The sequence below is a fragment of the Lycorma delicatula genome, chromosome 8, assembly GCF_047948215.1.
Source record: "Lycorma delicatula isolate Av1 chromosome 8, ASM4794821v1, whole genome shotgun sequence".
Lineage (NCBI taxonomy): Eukaryota > Metazoa > Arthropoda > Insecta > Hemiptera > Fulgoridae > Lycorma > Lycorma delicatula.
The window spans coordinates 11,679,212-11,694,794 of NC_134462.1; the positions used below are offsets into that span (position 1 = coordinate 11,679,212).

Consider the following 15,583-nt stretch of genomic DNA (forward strand, 5'->3'; position numbering starts at 1 on the left):
AAAAAAAAAAAAAAAATTGCAGCACCAAATATTATTTTATACACTGTGACCATTTTCTACTGTTTTATGTTTAAAATAATAAATATAATTAAAATCTAAAAATTTAATAACAATATACAGAATCAATACTAATGCTAAAAATAAACATCTCAAAAAGTCTTTATAACATCTCAAAAAGTGGCATTCTAGAAATTAAGGAATATTACGTATGATAAAATACCATTAATCAAACCAAATTTAATGAACCAGTTCCTTTGGATCACCAAAATTGGATATTCACAGGAAGATTATGGCTATTGATCTAACAGACAATGTTATTTAAAATACAAAGGATATTTTTACTTGCATGAAAATACACACAAACACTCCGATTTGTTCCTATCTAGTTCTGCATCCATTCAACACACTTTTTCATAAGTTTTTTAGGTAAACTTATTAAAAAAAATATTGCTACACTTATATTCTGTTGTTTGATAAGCAGATTTCATTTTACAATACATCAATTTTGACTTCTTTTAAGGCATACAGTTTCAGTCAAAACCCATATACACAAACATATTTTCATTCACTATTATCATCAATAATCAAAAGATTATTCATTGCTATTTTATCTATAAGTAAAACTACTAGACTACTTTTAAAAGCAATAGAGAAAAATAAAATTATGTGTATTCATTAAGTTTAAAAGGTTACTATTCTATATCAATTTAGCTTGTTTAGCTGCATACCCAGGACATAATGTTATATTTTGCATCATAATGTTGCAGCATAACATTTATTTATTGTATGATTTACATACTATTATTTATATTGCATAAATTGATTTTGCATTATAAAAACAAAAAAATTTTAAAAAGAGATTTAAAAAATAATAGAAAAACAAATAAACAATATAAGATAAATTAAAACAATCCTGCTCCTAATATAAAGCTTAGATTTAAAAACAACGTCAGGCTCCTAAATATATTAATTTTACCTTATTCTTACATAATAAACAATTTTTTTTTATTGTTAGTTAACACAACATAACATTTAACATTATGTATGTTACATGTACCATTTATGTCTGTATAGTTCGTATAACTCAAAGTCAGAGATAAGCATTGTAATTAAATTTGAGAAGTGCAACCATAGTAAAATACCTGCCTTTTTGTATTTGGCTTCGTACCATTAAAAATATAAAGGTTGAATTAGAACATTTAATATATTCAAGATGGATTTCACGAATGAAGGATCAAAAAGTTAATGTAACGTATGAGTCATGAGAACAGCTGCATGCATTTTTTTAATTTCATCGCCTCTTTAAATAGTACACCCGTCAAAAAAAAGAAATATTAGCAACACATTCTAAAAAAAGGCAATTATTCATTATCTGAGTATCACTGAACTATTTTTTTGCCCGAGAGCAGAGTATTAGAATAAAATAATTTGTATATTTTTACATTGTTTTATGTGTATTATTGTATATAAATTCAATAATATTAAATCAATTTTAATTTTCTGGCTATGTAGTTATACTGTATACAGTAAATTACATAAAGGAGAGTATGCTAATCAGATCAAATTTGGCAGATCTTATGTTATATGACTCTCTCTAATAAAAAAAAAAATTAGCAAAAAATCTGGAAGAGTTTACGAACATACATAAATGTTCATATGTCAGCCTGGTTTTTGATGGCAAATTATTGATTTTAATGACAATTTCTCAAAATTCTTATTTTTCAACATGTTGACAAAGGGCTGAAGAAAGGGTAATAAAATACCAGGTTCAGTAAACAGATACCTGTAGATAACTGACGTTATAAAATAATGGGTTCAATTTCCATTTGGCTCAGTGCTTGAATAGTACTGGCATTTTTGGCTTACAATTATTGAATGAAATCTACATATATAAGACCAGGTTTTGTTTGGTATTTAGTTTTATCTAAAACTAAAGATTTAGCCAAGTCTCATCGAAGGGACTATTCAGGCCTTGTGGTTCTTCTAGTACTTTTTCATACATTCCAATCTCCATGCCTTTTCTGGTGTAGAAAATGTTTGTGTTGCGAGTTTCTTTCTTTTGAGTGTGACATGAGTGCTTTGTCCTGCATTTTTATTTAAATTTATCTTGTCTGTGGTGTTTTCTCGTGTAAGGCCAATTTCCTTCAGATCCTCTCTTATTTCTCTGATTTATCTGCATCCTGTCTTGGTTTTTTTTGAGTCGGCATTGTACTGTATCAACTGTTTCAGAAGTTTTGAATCTTGCATCCTCATGATGTGTCCAAAGAATCCTAGTCTCCTCTTACGCATGGTATCAATGGTGGGTTCTAATCCTTTGTACGTGACTTTGTTGGGCACAACCCACCATTGCTCATCTTTTTGGTACTTTTTGTTGATGCAGATTCTTCCAATTCTTCTTTCAGTTTTCCAGAGTCTGTTAGTCTTTGATTGTTCATTCAGGTGGAAGAGTGTTTTTGCTGCATATGTGGCTTGCAGTTTTATAACTATGTTATAGTGTCTTTTTTTTGCATTTATGGATAATCATTTTTTTACTGAAGGTGTATCAGATTAAATCTTGTGCTTTACCTAGTCTGTTTACTCTTGTTTGGATTGAGAAAACTTTGTATTATAACAATGTAGGAAAAAATTCTGAGAATTTTCTATTCCTACAAGTTAATCTCAACTCGAATCTAATCTTTCAGCTTTAGAATAAGTAATCTACTCTACACTTTAGATAAACTATTTCAAACATCCCAATATCCTGTTGTCATCTAATGAAATGCATTTGACAATAAGCCATTTGTGAATAAGCCTTCCAACATTTGGACGGTAGGTCTGCTTCATCAGCAGGTTTTGCTAACTTTTAAAATGTCATTTATTCATTTTACCTCTACCATGCATACATAATAAGTGACTGAAAGACTTTCAGGCAATGGAGATGTCTAGCAGGACAGTCATGGTCAGCAGCTATTCTTAACAAGCAACTGTAGATTTTCTTGCAAGAACTGAAACTATTTGTGTATTGTAACAATCTCTCCACCCTTTTATCATTTGATACATATTTTAATCTTTCATAATTAATAATTCTTGTCTCAGTATTAATTAATGAAAATGATATTAAGTGTGCATTGCTTTGTTCAGGATTTAATTGATCATTCTTTATAAGGAAATTGACAAACGCATTTCCATTTGTTTGTAGTAAGAAGAAATTCAGAGAAAAAGCCATTAGTTTAAAGTACTAAATCAGCAATTACATTATTAAATTCTTGTGGACAATTGGTTATACCCTCATTATATAATTGTAATGCAATTTTTGAATCAGAAATGATAACATGAAATACAGTGCAAGAGATTTTTAAACTTTTTACTGCAGTTTTTATAGAAAATAATTTGTATATTATTTCCAGTACAATAGTAAATTAGAAAAGACTCCATATTCCTCCCATAACAGCACCATCTTTAAAGTTAGACAAATGTATAGGAATATAGCCAATTGTTTTTATCAAAGATCTGTCAAACATTTCTACAGCTATACATTTCCCAACTGCTTGATTAATGTTTATTTTCTTGCCAATATTCTGATAGAGATCTTGAAAATATGAAAAGATTTAAAAGGGTTTAATTTTAAAACAATGATGAATTCACATATTTTACAACATTTCTGATTAAAGCAAAATCTTTGTGACTTTGCTGCTAAACAATGTTTACCATCAGTTTATAACAATTATATCTGATGACAAGTTTCGAACAGCACAATACATTTCAGTGAAAAATTATAGTTTGAGTTTACTGAACAACAAAGAAAGTATGTTTATTTGGGATGAAAACTGGCTAAGACGTCAAGTTGAGTTCACATCTATTTGCTACCTTCTTTTCATCAGATGATAAATATTACTATTTAAAAAGTTAATATTGTAATTTAATTCTTGTTTCAAAGTTTTTCCACATTACTTTTCATCTAACCTGTTTTACAACCATTTTAAACCTACTAACCTAATTAAATTTTAGAATGTGTTTTTAAGCATTATATTTCAATTATTTTTAAGATAGATTTTAATACTTACATGCATCTATTACAATAACTATATGATTTATATGAAGAAAATTACAAATGAATATCAAGACATTACTAATTAGTAAGTGATTACATCAATCATAATAATAGGTTTTTATATAAATGGTTTTAAAGGGATCAAATTTCTTAAACAAATTATAATACAAGTTTACTTAACTAATAATCTTCAATCATTTTATAAATATACTAAATGAAAAAGTAATGGAAATCATTGCAAAAAAAAAAAATTACCAAAACATTAGTTAGTAAAAAACATGAAGATGCTGACAGAAATACAATGTTAGTTCAAAACATCTAAATATCTCAACTAATGGATACTAAAATTAAAATAGTTCATAGTGTTCTATGAAACATAACCTTCGTACATTTTAGTAACACATTTGTTACACAATTTGAAATGTAGTTGAATAAAATACGTTTATTTACATTTCTTGCATAAAAAAGTAGGGCAAATTTAAACAAACACATTTAGGTCAATAACATTCAATGAATAAATACAATTATATATTTTCTATATTGTAAAGAATTGAATAAAATATTCTAATATATTGTACAGTTATAAGTGAAATGGGATTAAACAACTAAAATAAAATTTCCCTTTATATAGATAAGTTGATCTCCATGTTGGAGTGATAGTGTGTTGGCCTTTCATCTGGAGGTCCCAGATTCGAATCCCAGGAAGGCATGGCATTTTTCATTCACTACAAAATTCCATTTCCATATTTCCACAGACAAACTTCAAAGCTTATGCATGGAAAAACAAAAATAACATGAATATTAAAAATTTCAAATTTATATTATTTGAAGGAAATAACTTAAAACCAAAATATTTTGATGACTTTTTCTGGAGGAAGTAAATATATAATAATAGTACACATATAAAAGTTTTTTCCAAGCTATTTCTAGACAGACAAGAATTGGGACTTTTATAATAATAAATAATTAAACATTAAGTTAAAATTTCATTAAAAAGACCATTCATTTTTTTTTTAATTAATTTTTTAAATTTAATTTTTTTTAAAAAGACCATTCATTTTTTTTTAATTAATTTTTTTAATTTAATTTTTTTTTAATTTGAAAAAAAAACTGGTTTTAAGTTATATTATCAAACCTGAACGTCTGCATTAATACATCACAAATTTTAGTGCCATCCTTTTTTGTGGTAATACAATTTCAAAAACAGGTGACAATAATAGTGAAATTTTAATAGGGACTTAGACTTTAAAGATCTTCTCTGAGTAAAGTTGAAAATAATATATATATATTTTTTTTTACTTTGATTCATCTTCTTATCAACAAAAAAATTATTAAAAAAGAAAGTTCTATAATTATTCTGTTTAATTAAAAAAAAAAAAAATGAATTAGCACAAATTAGATAATATGCTAAGTACTCTCGCCATAAAAAAACTTCTGAATCTTAAAAATATTGTTTTTATCTTTGTTAAATACAACTAAAATGGCAGTATTTTGAGCTAATTGAATACATAAGTAAATTTAATAAAATAAATTAAGTTACCCCTCTAATAATGTCACTCAAAATAAATATCAGCACTAAGTATGCTGCTACAGAATATAAGATTTATCACACAAAATTGTTTTTTTTTTTTTCATTAAGAAGTATAAGATGAACTGATATTATTATGCTAATAAACAAGACTGGCATTAACATTTGTGTCATTACTGACACAATATTAATTTTTTTCTATCAGGTTTTATGATTGCAGATTATTTCAATATTTTATGATATATAATCCTTAAATTACGGACACGATTGTTTCATGAACTGTAAAAGACTACAGTTAAAATGTCAAATAAACAATTTAAATGTTTTTAAAAGGTAAAATTATAGCTCAAAACATCTGTATTTCAGGCCAACTATAGATATGTTTCTATAAATGAAATGGCTGAATGGATTTCAGTTAAGTTAAATGTCATTGACTTGCCATTCCTGTCTGGGAGTAGCTACTAATATCAAGGGAATAGAAGAGCTTTAAAAAGAGATAATAGACTAGACATTCAGACAGTATTCTGAAGGATGCAAGTTATCTGTTCAAACAGAGAAGAGAAATGACTGTCCTGTTAGCTATATAGCCACTCAGTCGGCCAACAAGTATTTCTGCAGGGTAACAGAGCTAAATATAGTGGTCTGGGTTTTGGCATAAATATCAGTCTTCACTGCATGTCTCAGTCTTTATTTTCTGAATTTAACTTACTAATACCGTACTTACTAATTTAATTTTATCGTATATTAACATGATAGAATTATAAAATTATTATTTTTAAATATATATTTAAAAAAAAGTAATTTAATAAAATTAGAGTGATGAAATGCAATATTTTAGAAAAATATAGCTTCATGGTATATATCTTTTTATCATATTATTCAAAATTAGCTGTTATTAATTATAATTATTTAATATTGTCGAATAACTTATCTGTATTTAATCATAGAAATTAATTTAAAAAAATAAATTTTAACATTAGAATTTAAATTTTAGAAATAAATATATATCAGATTCATAATCCAAATATATTTATAAACCTAAACATCTTCTAAACAGATTTATTTCTGACATCTACTATATGAATTTTTCAAGTTGAGAAAATCATACCATGATAGATCATTAATTTTCTACTTTCTCTTCTTTTACAAAAAATATTTTATGTATTATCTTGATATAAATGATAACTTAATGAATACAATTAATTAGTTAATTTAATGATTATTAAAAAAGGATTCAATGATTTACAAAAATTTCACTTAAAACCTAAAACCATCTTTTTTTTATTGTTAAAAAATCATCATTAGCAAAGACTGAGGAAGAGTACACAAGTAAGGAAAATAAATTAAAAAAGAAAGAAAATAAATAAATAAATATTAATTGTCAAATATAACCGACTTATGAAACATTATAAAATAAATATTTAACAAATTTTTAGAATACAATGAAAAAATAACAATTATCAAATTTGGGGAATCCCAGTAGGAAGCATATATTTTTTAACTTAAAAATAGTTGTTTTTATTCTAAAAAACTCTCTTTTCTAAACATACTCATTTTATAAATGGTGTTTATTTGTTAATTAATAACTTTTATTATTTCTTCTTTTTCATTTATCTATTTTCTTTATGTATACATTTTCCTCAGCGACTATTGATGATGATTATTTAACAATTAAAATAGCCCTCTAGTTTTAGATTTTAAGTAAAACCTTTATGAACTATTTTTTAGAAAAATCTTTCTTTTCCAATTTAAAAATTTATAATAAAGTTTGGGTATGTAAAGGGGGTTTTCAAAAACTGGATTTTTTTCTTGTTTATTTAAACATTTCAATAATTACACCCACACTGGAAAAATTTTAAGATACTAATTTCTTCTCCATTTAAATGATTTTTTACAAATATTTATTTATTTTTTTTAAGTGTCACCTGATACAGTAACTAATATAGTCATCTAATATAATGAGTAGTACATTATGAATGCTTGCATCCAACAAAGATGTTTTAAATGTTATCTGAGTTCTTGATTGCTAACTTAATTTTCATTGTGATACAAATTTAACTACTACTGAAGCTGATAAAAAAAAAACTTTTTTATTCTGTTTAAATTTTGTAGACAGATATATTCTTAACTAACTTAAAAAAAGAAGTGTCTCAATTATAACGTATTATATTTTTTTTCTATCAACTACATTTATTTTATTTTTACAAAATTTGTAGTTATACAAACATACATTTGCACTTCCCTATCTACCAACATGCACACACATACACACATATATATAAAAATTATTAACTCAATAAAATACAAATCAATTCATCCAATTTAAAATTCTATTATAAGTAACATTTATCATGTACCACATAGGAGTATTATTATCATATAATACACACTTTTTCATCATTCTCTTCAAATTTTTCTTCCTCTTCCTAACCTTTCCTCAACCGCAATCATTCACATACTGTAACTATCTTGTTCTTTGTTTAAACACAAAAATGTTTTTGTGTAATGAATATTCACTACATGCATATATTACATCTAGACTATAATTTTGTCAGAGCAATGTTCTAAACATACTATTCACATATAATTTCCATCTGAACTATTATGATTTTGGTAAAAATAATGATATTACAAACAATGAAATAAGAACTTAATGATAATTTTTATAATTTTCTTTTTTCCATCATACTTCTACAGTATTTTCCCTTAATAAAACATAAAAACTATGTCCTTTTATTTCTTTTTTTTATATTTTTAGAAAATGTTTTGCTACAACTGTTTTTATTTATAAACCGTTTTCATAGTAAAATATAAACAAGAAATTAAAATAATTTTTTTCTAAAAATACATCAAAATCGAATTTAAAAAAAAAATTATAAAGATGTTGCTAAAATTTTCATAGAGAAAATCCTTCTCACAGCTAAAAATTTAATCTCTCCATCAATTTAAAAAAAAAATTAAAATTATACAAATGCTTATGATATTTAGCTTAAATAAATATATTAAAAAATGAATACAAAAAGTATTAAACTAAATTGTTAAACGAGTAAAAAGTAGTCTTAAATTTAACCTGATGTTAGGTTTACAAACTCTCTCTTAATGGCAGCGTATGACTATGATTTTTTTTCATGTAGCTCGTTGATTATTGCTGGTTTTTGACACATGTCATTCTTGATGGTCCCCCAGAGGTAGAAGTCCAGAAGTGTCAAATCAGGAGACCGAGGTAGGTACTTAACAGCAGCCCATCCACCATCCGGGTAGAGTTTTATCAAGGTACAACCTGACATCTCAATGGTAGTGAGACGGGACTCTGTCTTGTTGCACGTAAAAAAGTTCATCACCATACAGGTTTTGGATGGCAGGCAAAATCCTTGTCTGAAGCATATCAAGGAACACCTCACCAGTTACGGTACCCTCAAAGAAGGAATCAATCAAACCACTCACTAATAGACCACACCACACAGCACCCCCTGGTAGATTCACTGCCCTGTCCACATGAACATGAGTATTTTCAGGAGCCCAGTAGACAATTGTTCATAGTACCGTTACATTTGAATTGTGCCTCATCAATCCTCACAAACTTTCCTGCAAATTCCTCATCCTCACCAACCTTGTGCTGAAACCATTCCACAGTACTCCATCCTTTGATCTGGGTCGTCCTGATTCATTGCATGTAGCAGTCTTGGAATGTACACTTCCTATTTTGCACTCTTTAGAATGCGTCTTACATTTGACCAGCTCTCCCCACTTTCACGTGTTCCCTGGTTCACTGATTTTTGCAGTGATTGGGTGAAATGTTACAACATCGCAGCACTGGACGCTGGACTTGTAGCTGTTAATGGTTGGCCAGATCATTCCTTGTGCACATCTTTAAACTCTCTCTGCCACTGCTATTGTATCTTGTGACTGTTCTAGTACTTCCAGTACTACCTCAGTACAGCCTTGCGTTTGACAAACAATAAGCAAACCTCAACCATTGTTGCTACATGACTGTAATCTGTTGCACTGACTAATATAACTGATTCGTTCCACCACCAATCACCTGCATATGTGCAGCATAAATTACCAGTTCCGCCTACCCCGACAAATTTAATACCTTACACTACACTACTCATTAGATTAGTGAGCATAAGTCTTTTTGTTTAGATATTATTTAATTACAAACGGTGAGTACATATTTTTGGACCCCTCTGTATATATAAAAATAATTTATTAAATACTGGTATTAATTATTCAACCATCAAGACATTAAAATGATTATGCTCATCTAGATGGCACTTACGTTACTTACCTCATCATTCTATCTTTAAAAATATATATTTAAATTTTTTTTTCTTCAGTCATTTGACTGGTTTGATGCAGTTCTCCAAGATTCCCAATCTAGTGCCAGTCATTTCATTTCAGTATACCCCCTACATCCCTAACAATTTGTTTTACATATTGTTAGGGACAATGCCTAAACATTGCCTGCCTGCACAATTTTTCCCGTCTACCTGTTCCTCCAATATCAAAGCGACTATTCCAGGATTCCTTAAGATGCAGCCTATAAGCCTGTCTCTTCTTTTAACTATATTTTTCCAAATGCTTCTTTCTTCATCAATCTGCTACAACACCTCATCATTTGTCTGTTTATCCCCCATCTAATTTTTAACATTCTCCTATAGCACCACATTTCAAAAGCTTCTAATCTTTAATTGTCAGGTACTCCAATCCTCGATGTTTCACTTCTATATAAAGTTATCCTCCAAATATATACTTTTAAAAATGTTTTCCTGATGTTTAAATTAATTTTTGAAGTAAGTAAATTATATTTCTGACTGAAAACTCATTTTGCCTGTGCTATTCAGCATTTTATATCCCTCCTGCTTCCCAAACAAAATTCTTCTACTCTAGTCTTTTCTCGTCCTGTTTTTATATTCCTCCTGCTTCCCAAACAAAATTCTTCTACTCTAGTCTTTTCTCATCCTGTTTTTATATTCCTGATCCATCTACATTATTTCTATTACATTTCATTACTTTTGTTTTGTTCTTGTTTATTTTCATATGGTAGTTCTTGTGTTTTAAATTTTATATTTTAATAACTATTCTTCACCATGCTTTCAAGCAATGATGATGGATTGTTGGTTAATCGTTTATCAAATAATTTGAAGTAGATTAATTTTCCTTTATTCACTGATCATTAATCAGTAGATGTAACATTTATACATATAAAAAAAAAAATCACCAGGTTTTGAAAAGAGTATTTTGACTTACTTATAGAGTAATAATTGAGCTGAAAAATTACGTTGGTGTTTAATTTTGAAAATTATAAAAATTTTATTTATATTAAAAAAATATATGTAATTTTTCTAAATCAACAGAAATACAGGATGTCAGAGAATTATCTGAACAATTTTGATATTGAGTAAATAATTTATTTATTAAGTTACAAAAACGGCTTGTATGAATTTAGAAAGATTAAAATTGACATTTTTTTTACCTGTAATCAAAAACATTCAATGTATGCACCATTAGTTATTAGCAAAGTACCCAAACATTAATTAATTTCATACCATGTTCATTGTAACATATCTACATGTATGAGTTCGAATCCATTAACAATCCTCTCCTTAAATTCATCAATATTCAGTACACAAATTTTGTGTAGATTATCCTTAATAAAACCCCACATGATTAAATCCCATGGTTATATCTGGTGATTTATATCAAGTGATCGGTCCATCACGTCCAATCCAGCGATTTGGAAATATGTTGTTCAGGAATTCTTCACGCACTGATAGACCCCAATGTTGTGGCATTCCATACTGTTGAAATATTTTTTCAAGTTGTAACTCTTCAAGCTGAGGGTAAACAAACCCTTCTAACAAGTCCTGATCGATATTCACATTAACTGCCGTTTCCGCAAAGAAAAAAGGTCCAGTCACACAATCGTGAAGCAGTCCACACCAAACATTAATTTTATCTCTAAAACGGGTATATATAAAATGTGGGTTTTCTTATCCCCATATTCAAACATTCTGAATGTTCACTTTTCCAGACACGTGAAATTTAGCCTCGTCTGAGATCATAACTTTTTTAAGCTAACAATCATCATTTTCAGTTCTCTCAATTTCTGTAGAAAATTCCTTTCTAGCAGTGCGATCTTGTGGTGTAATATGCTGCAATATTTGTAATTTATAAAGATCTTATTTTAACTGTTTCTTGAAAACATTGTAAATGGTAGATTGTGGAAGATTTAACTCGCATGCTGCACTCTGAGTTGACTTCACAGGGCTGCGAAGAAAACTGTGACAGATGATGTTCATTTTTTATCTGATGTTCTAGGCCTGCTTGCACCCGTCTTTTGTTCAGCACTACCAGTTTCTTTAAATTTGTCATAATATGAACAAATACTTGTTCTAGTGGGTGGTTTTAAATTATACTGAGTTCTAAAATAGTATTCAAACTTGTGTGACTGATTTTGTTTCGATAAACCACTCTATTCATTGTGCTTTCATCTATGGATTCATGGTGACTGCTGTATGCAATCACAGCACTATCTACTATTTGCCTTGGGAAACTTTATGAGTTACTTGTTAAAGATCCAACCATTTATTAATAGGACTATTACTTTTCTTCTAATAGGACATCAAAGTTGTTCAGATAATTCTCAGACACCAGTAATTCTATACATTAAATTCATTAAAAAAAACAGAATTGTTTTAACTAATTATCTTCACTAATTATTCTACTTCTTTATCATTTAAAATATAATTACATTTAATATTTTACTGGATTTTTTTAATTGTTTACTATAAAGCCTAAGCTTTACAGTTTCAGATTTTGCTATTTATTACATTCCTAGGTAATTTACACTTAATAAACTGCTTTCTAGATTTGTTTTATAGTTTCCTTTATTTATTAGTAATAAATAATATTCTGTAATGGATTAAAGAATGTAATCCATTTTATATACTAATAAACAAAAATAAGATTTCAAACTAATGAATTTTGAAATACTTGGCCCACCAGACTGGTCTAACTTGTCACTGCAAGTCAGATGTTTAACAGCTGATTTTCAAAGTTGAAAGTTCTTAGTCCAAATTCTAGCAAAAGTTAGTAGCCGTTATGCAGATTTGAATACATGACAGTGGTTACCCGGGTACTCTGGTGGTTGGGGTTCAATTAACCACACATCTCAGGAATCGTTGGCCTAAAACAGGAATCATTGTATAAGACTACACCTCATTTACATGTCATACATATCATCCATATCTCATTGGGTCATGGGTGGAGGAGGTTGCTTATTGTTCAATAGTTGAACAGATTGCAACATACACATTAGGAAAAAAATAAAATAAAATAATTGAGATTATCATTGATCTACAATAAATACAAACATACAATATTTTTATGTCGTAGAATAATTGTACTTGGTAATCTATACAATTTTATAAATGATATAATAATTATTATATATTTCTCATAAATTTATATTTAAAAAGCGCCACAAATTTTCTGAAATTAATCTTACTTGCAAAACATATAACTTCAAAAAAAAAAAAATACCTAAATAACACAAAGTAATTACTTTTTTGCTAAATAGATATAAAAAATTCTGAAAAAAATAATTCTAAGTAAAATTCAAGACATTATCAAATGTCACATGTGAAACAGAATTTATCTAATGATTTTTTTTTTCTTAAACTAGTTACCACTGCACATAGAGCTAATGATTTTATACATGTGTGTTTGTATGTATATTGATTTACGGTCAAAGTTGAGCCAAGAAGAAATGACAAGAGAAATTCTATTTCAGTCAAGTACTTGGTGCCAGTAAAAACTGACGTTTTACTGGCATGATTTGTGTGTATACAAGTATGTGTGCGTAAGGTTTTCTTTAATAAACTGTATATTTTTTTAACAATTTAAATAAATTTTGATTGTTAAATTTACCAAGAAACTTCTTTTAATAATTTTAAGCTTTCAATATAAAATTCACAGTTTCTTTACTCTGAAGTTATAAAAATATTTTGATCCAAAATATAGATCCATTTTATTTATAAATTTTATATACCAGATCGCTTAAATAGGGCAGCGGTAAGTTGCATGATAGAATTTCTATATATATAAAATATATACGAATACATTTTAGCATTTAAACTAGACATGTAAATAACAAAACAAATGCAAACCTGTCAGATGACAACTTCAGTGATATGCCCTCAAAAATGAGAGATAATAACACTAATATTACATCCAACACCAAATTCATATAAATAAAATTAATAATATATTTAATTTATTATTCAATAATGTTAAACAAACAGTAGAAATAATAATTTACACATAACAGTTTAAATTTCGCTCTTTTTGTTCTGATATATAAACAAAATGTCAATAAAAACAGATTTTAAACAAAAAAAAATTATGTTAATATAACAAAACTGCTTGGTAATGCCACCACACATGGTACACTGTTTCACCTTGAGGCAAGAATTCAAAATGCACAATTCCATTAAAATCGAAAAAATAGAGAGCATCATTTTGACACTGGATCGAGACTGACATGCTACCTTGGGGCATAGAGAGCCTTTCCCAATTCATTTTGATTATAGAACTTTTGTCTTAATGTCACAGCTGTAAACCCAGCTTTTATCTCCCGTTATGATACTTTGCATGAATGTTTCATCGTCATCGGTTTGTTCAAGAAGTAGCCGATAAATGTCCAATCGATGTTCTTTCTGCTGTTCGGTCATCAAACGAGGAACAAACTTTGCTGCAACTGATGCATGTTCAACTTTTCAGTCAACATGTCATGGGTTGAATCGTTTGAGATGCTAACCGCTTCTTCAAGCTCTCCGACAGTCAATCGACGAATTGCACACACTAGATCGTTTATTTTTTAAATGAGGTTGTCATCTGTTGAAGTCGAAGGCCTTTCTGGTCGACGTCATCTTCAATTGACTGACAACTACTTTTAAATTGTGAAAACCATTCATAACATTGCTTACGATGCAGAGAATCATCACCTTCATAAGCTTGTTTCAAAAGTTTTAATATTTCTGTAAAATTTTCCTCAGTTTCACATAGTTCATTGCTCCTGAAAATCGCTACTAACACGTACACTCGCTACTAACATGTTGCACTCAAATAACAATAACACAAAAACTGAACGACATATCAACAACCCAAGTACATGTGTTTACAGAAGAGTTTATGTGGAACACAATGCTAACAACCGCATGTCGCTAAATATCTCCATTGGCTTGTAATTAAAAATGTTCTGATACTTTCTGTACAAACCTCTTACAATTAGTATTGGCACCTCTGCTAATTATTGATTATGTAAAATGTTCTTAGAAATTTTTAAGTAAAACTGAACAGTAAAATCAACTAATTGCAGAGCTGAAAATTTAAACTTTCTTAAATTAATATATTACTGCTGATATGATCAAGAAGGGTTATATTATCTAAAATGCTCCCAAAGAATATTAGGGACTTAAACTTCTAATTCAATGAAAAAGTAATTTTTTGCTAATATCTTAAAAAATACTTACATCAGCAAAAAATGTAAATTTAAATTTCAAAAGAGTTACATTAATTTGAGATGTGTTCAATTTGATTAAAAACAGAACATTTAATTTTTTTCTTTTAAAAAAAACTTGTTTTTTAAACCCAGCCTTAAGAAATTGTAAGATATTTGATAACATCGTCTCATTGTTCCCTAAGATATTTCAGATGTTAGCCCCTAGTTTAAACTTCTAATGCAATACTGCATAACATGCACGGTCCACAAGGATGTAGTGTACAGTTAGTTGGCAGTTGCACAAACACAAACTGGTGCATTGATCCGAGTCATGAGATATCTGCGAGTGAGCCTAGTGTGCCCTATTTGCAAACGACAAATAATAATTCCTCTCAATGATTAGTGATGCATGAAGAGCTCCATGGTGACACAGTGTTCTTAACTGGACAAAGTTTATTGTTGAGAGCAACATTCCATTCACTTTGCCACTCATTACAAACCACCTTCTTCAGAAAAC

At 28.4% G+C, this 15,583-nt stretch overlaps 2 protein-coding genes across 5 annotated transcripts in view; one reads left to right on the forward strand and one right to left on the reverse strand.

Annotated features, from left to right (window-relative positions):
- The window catches only part of LOC142328675 (uncharacterized), a 116,141-nt gene that overhangs the window by 82,767 nt on the left and 17,791 nt on the right, over positions 1 to 15,583 (forward strand). The gene's annotated exons all lie outside the window — the stretch shown is intronic.
- Positions 12,588 to 15,583, reverse strand: part of Nelf-E (negative elongation factor E) — a 42,515-nt gene continuing 39,519 nt past the window's right edge. The window contains exon 7 of the mRNA XM_075372595.1: positions 12,588 to 12,750. The gene's annotated coding sequence lies outside the window, so the exon portion shown is untranslated. The remainder of the gene's footprint in view (positions 12,751 to 15,583) is intronic.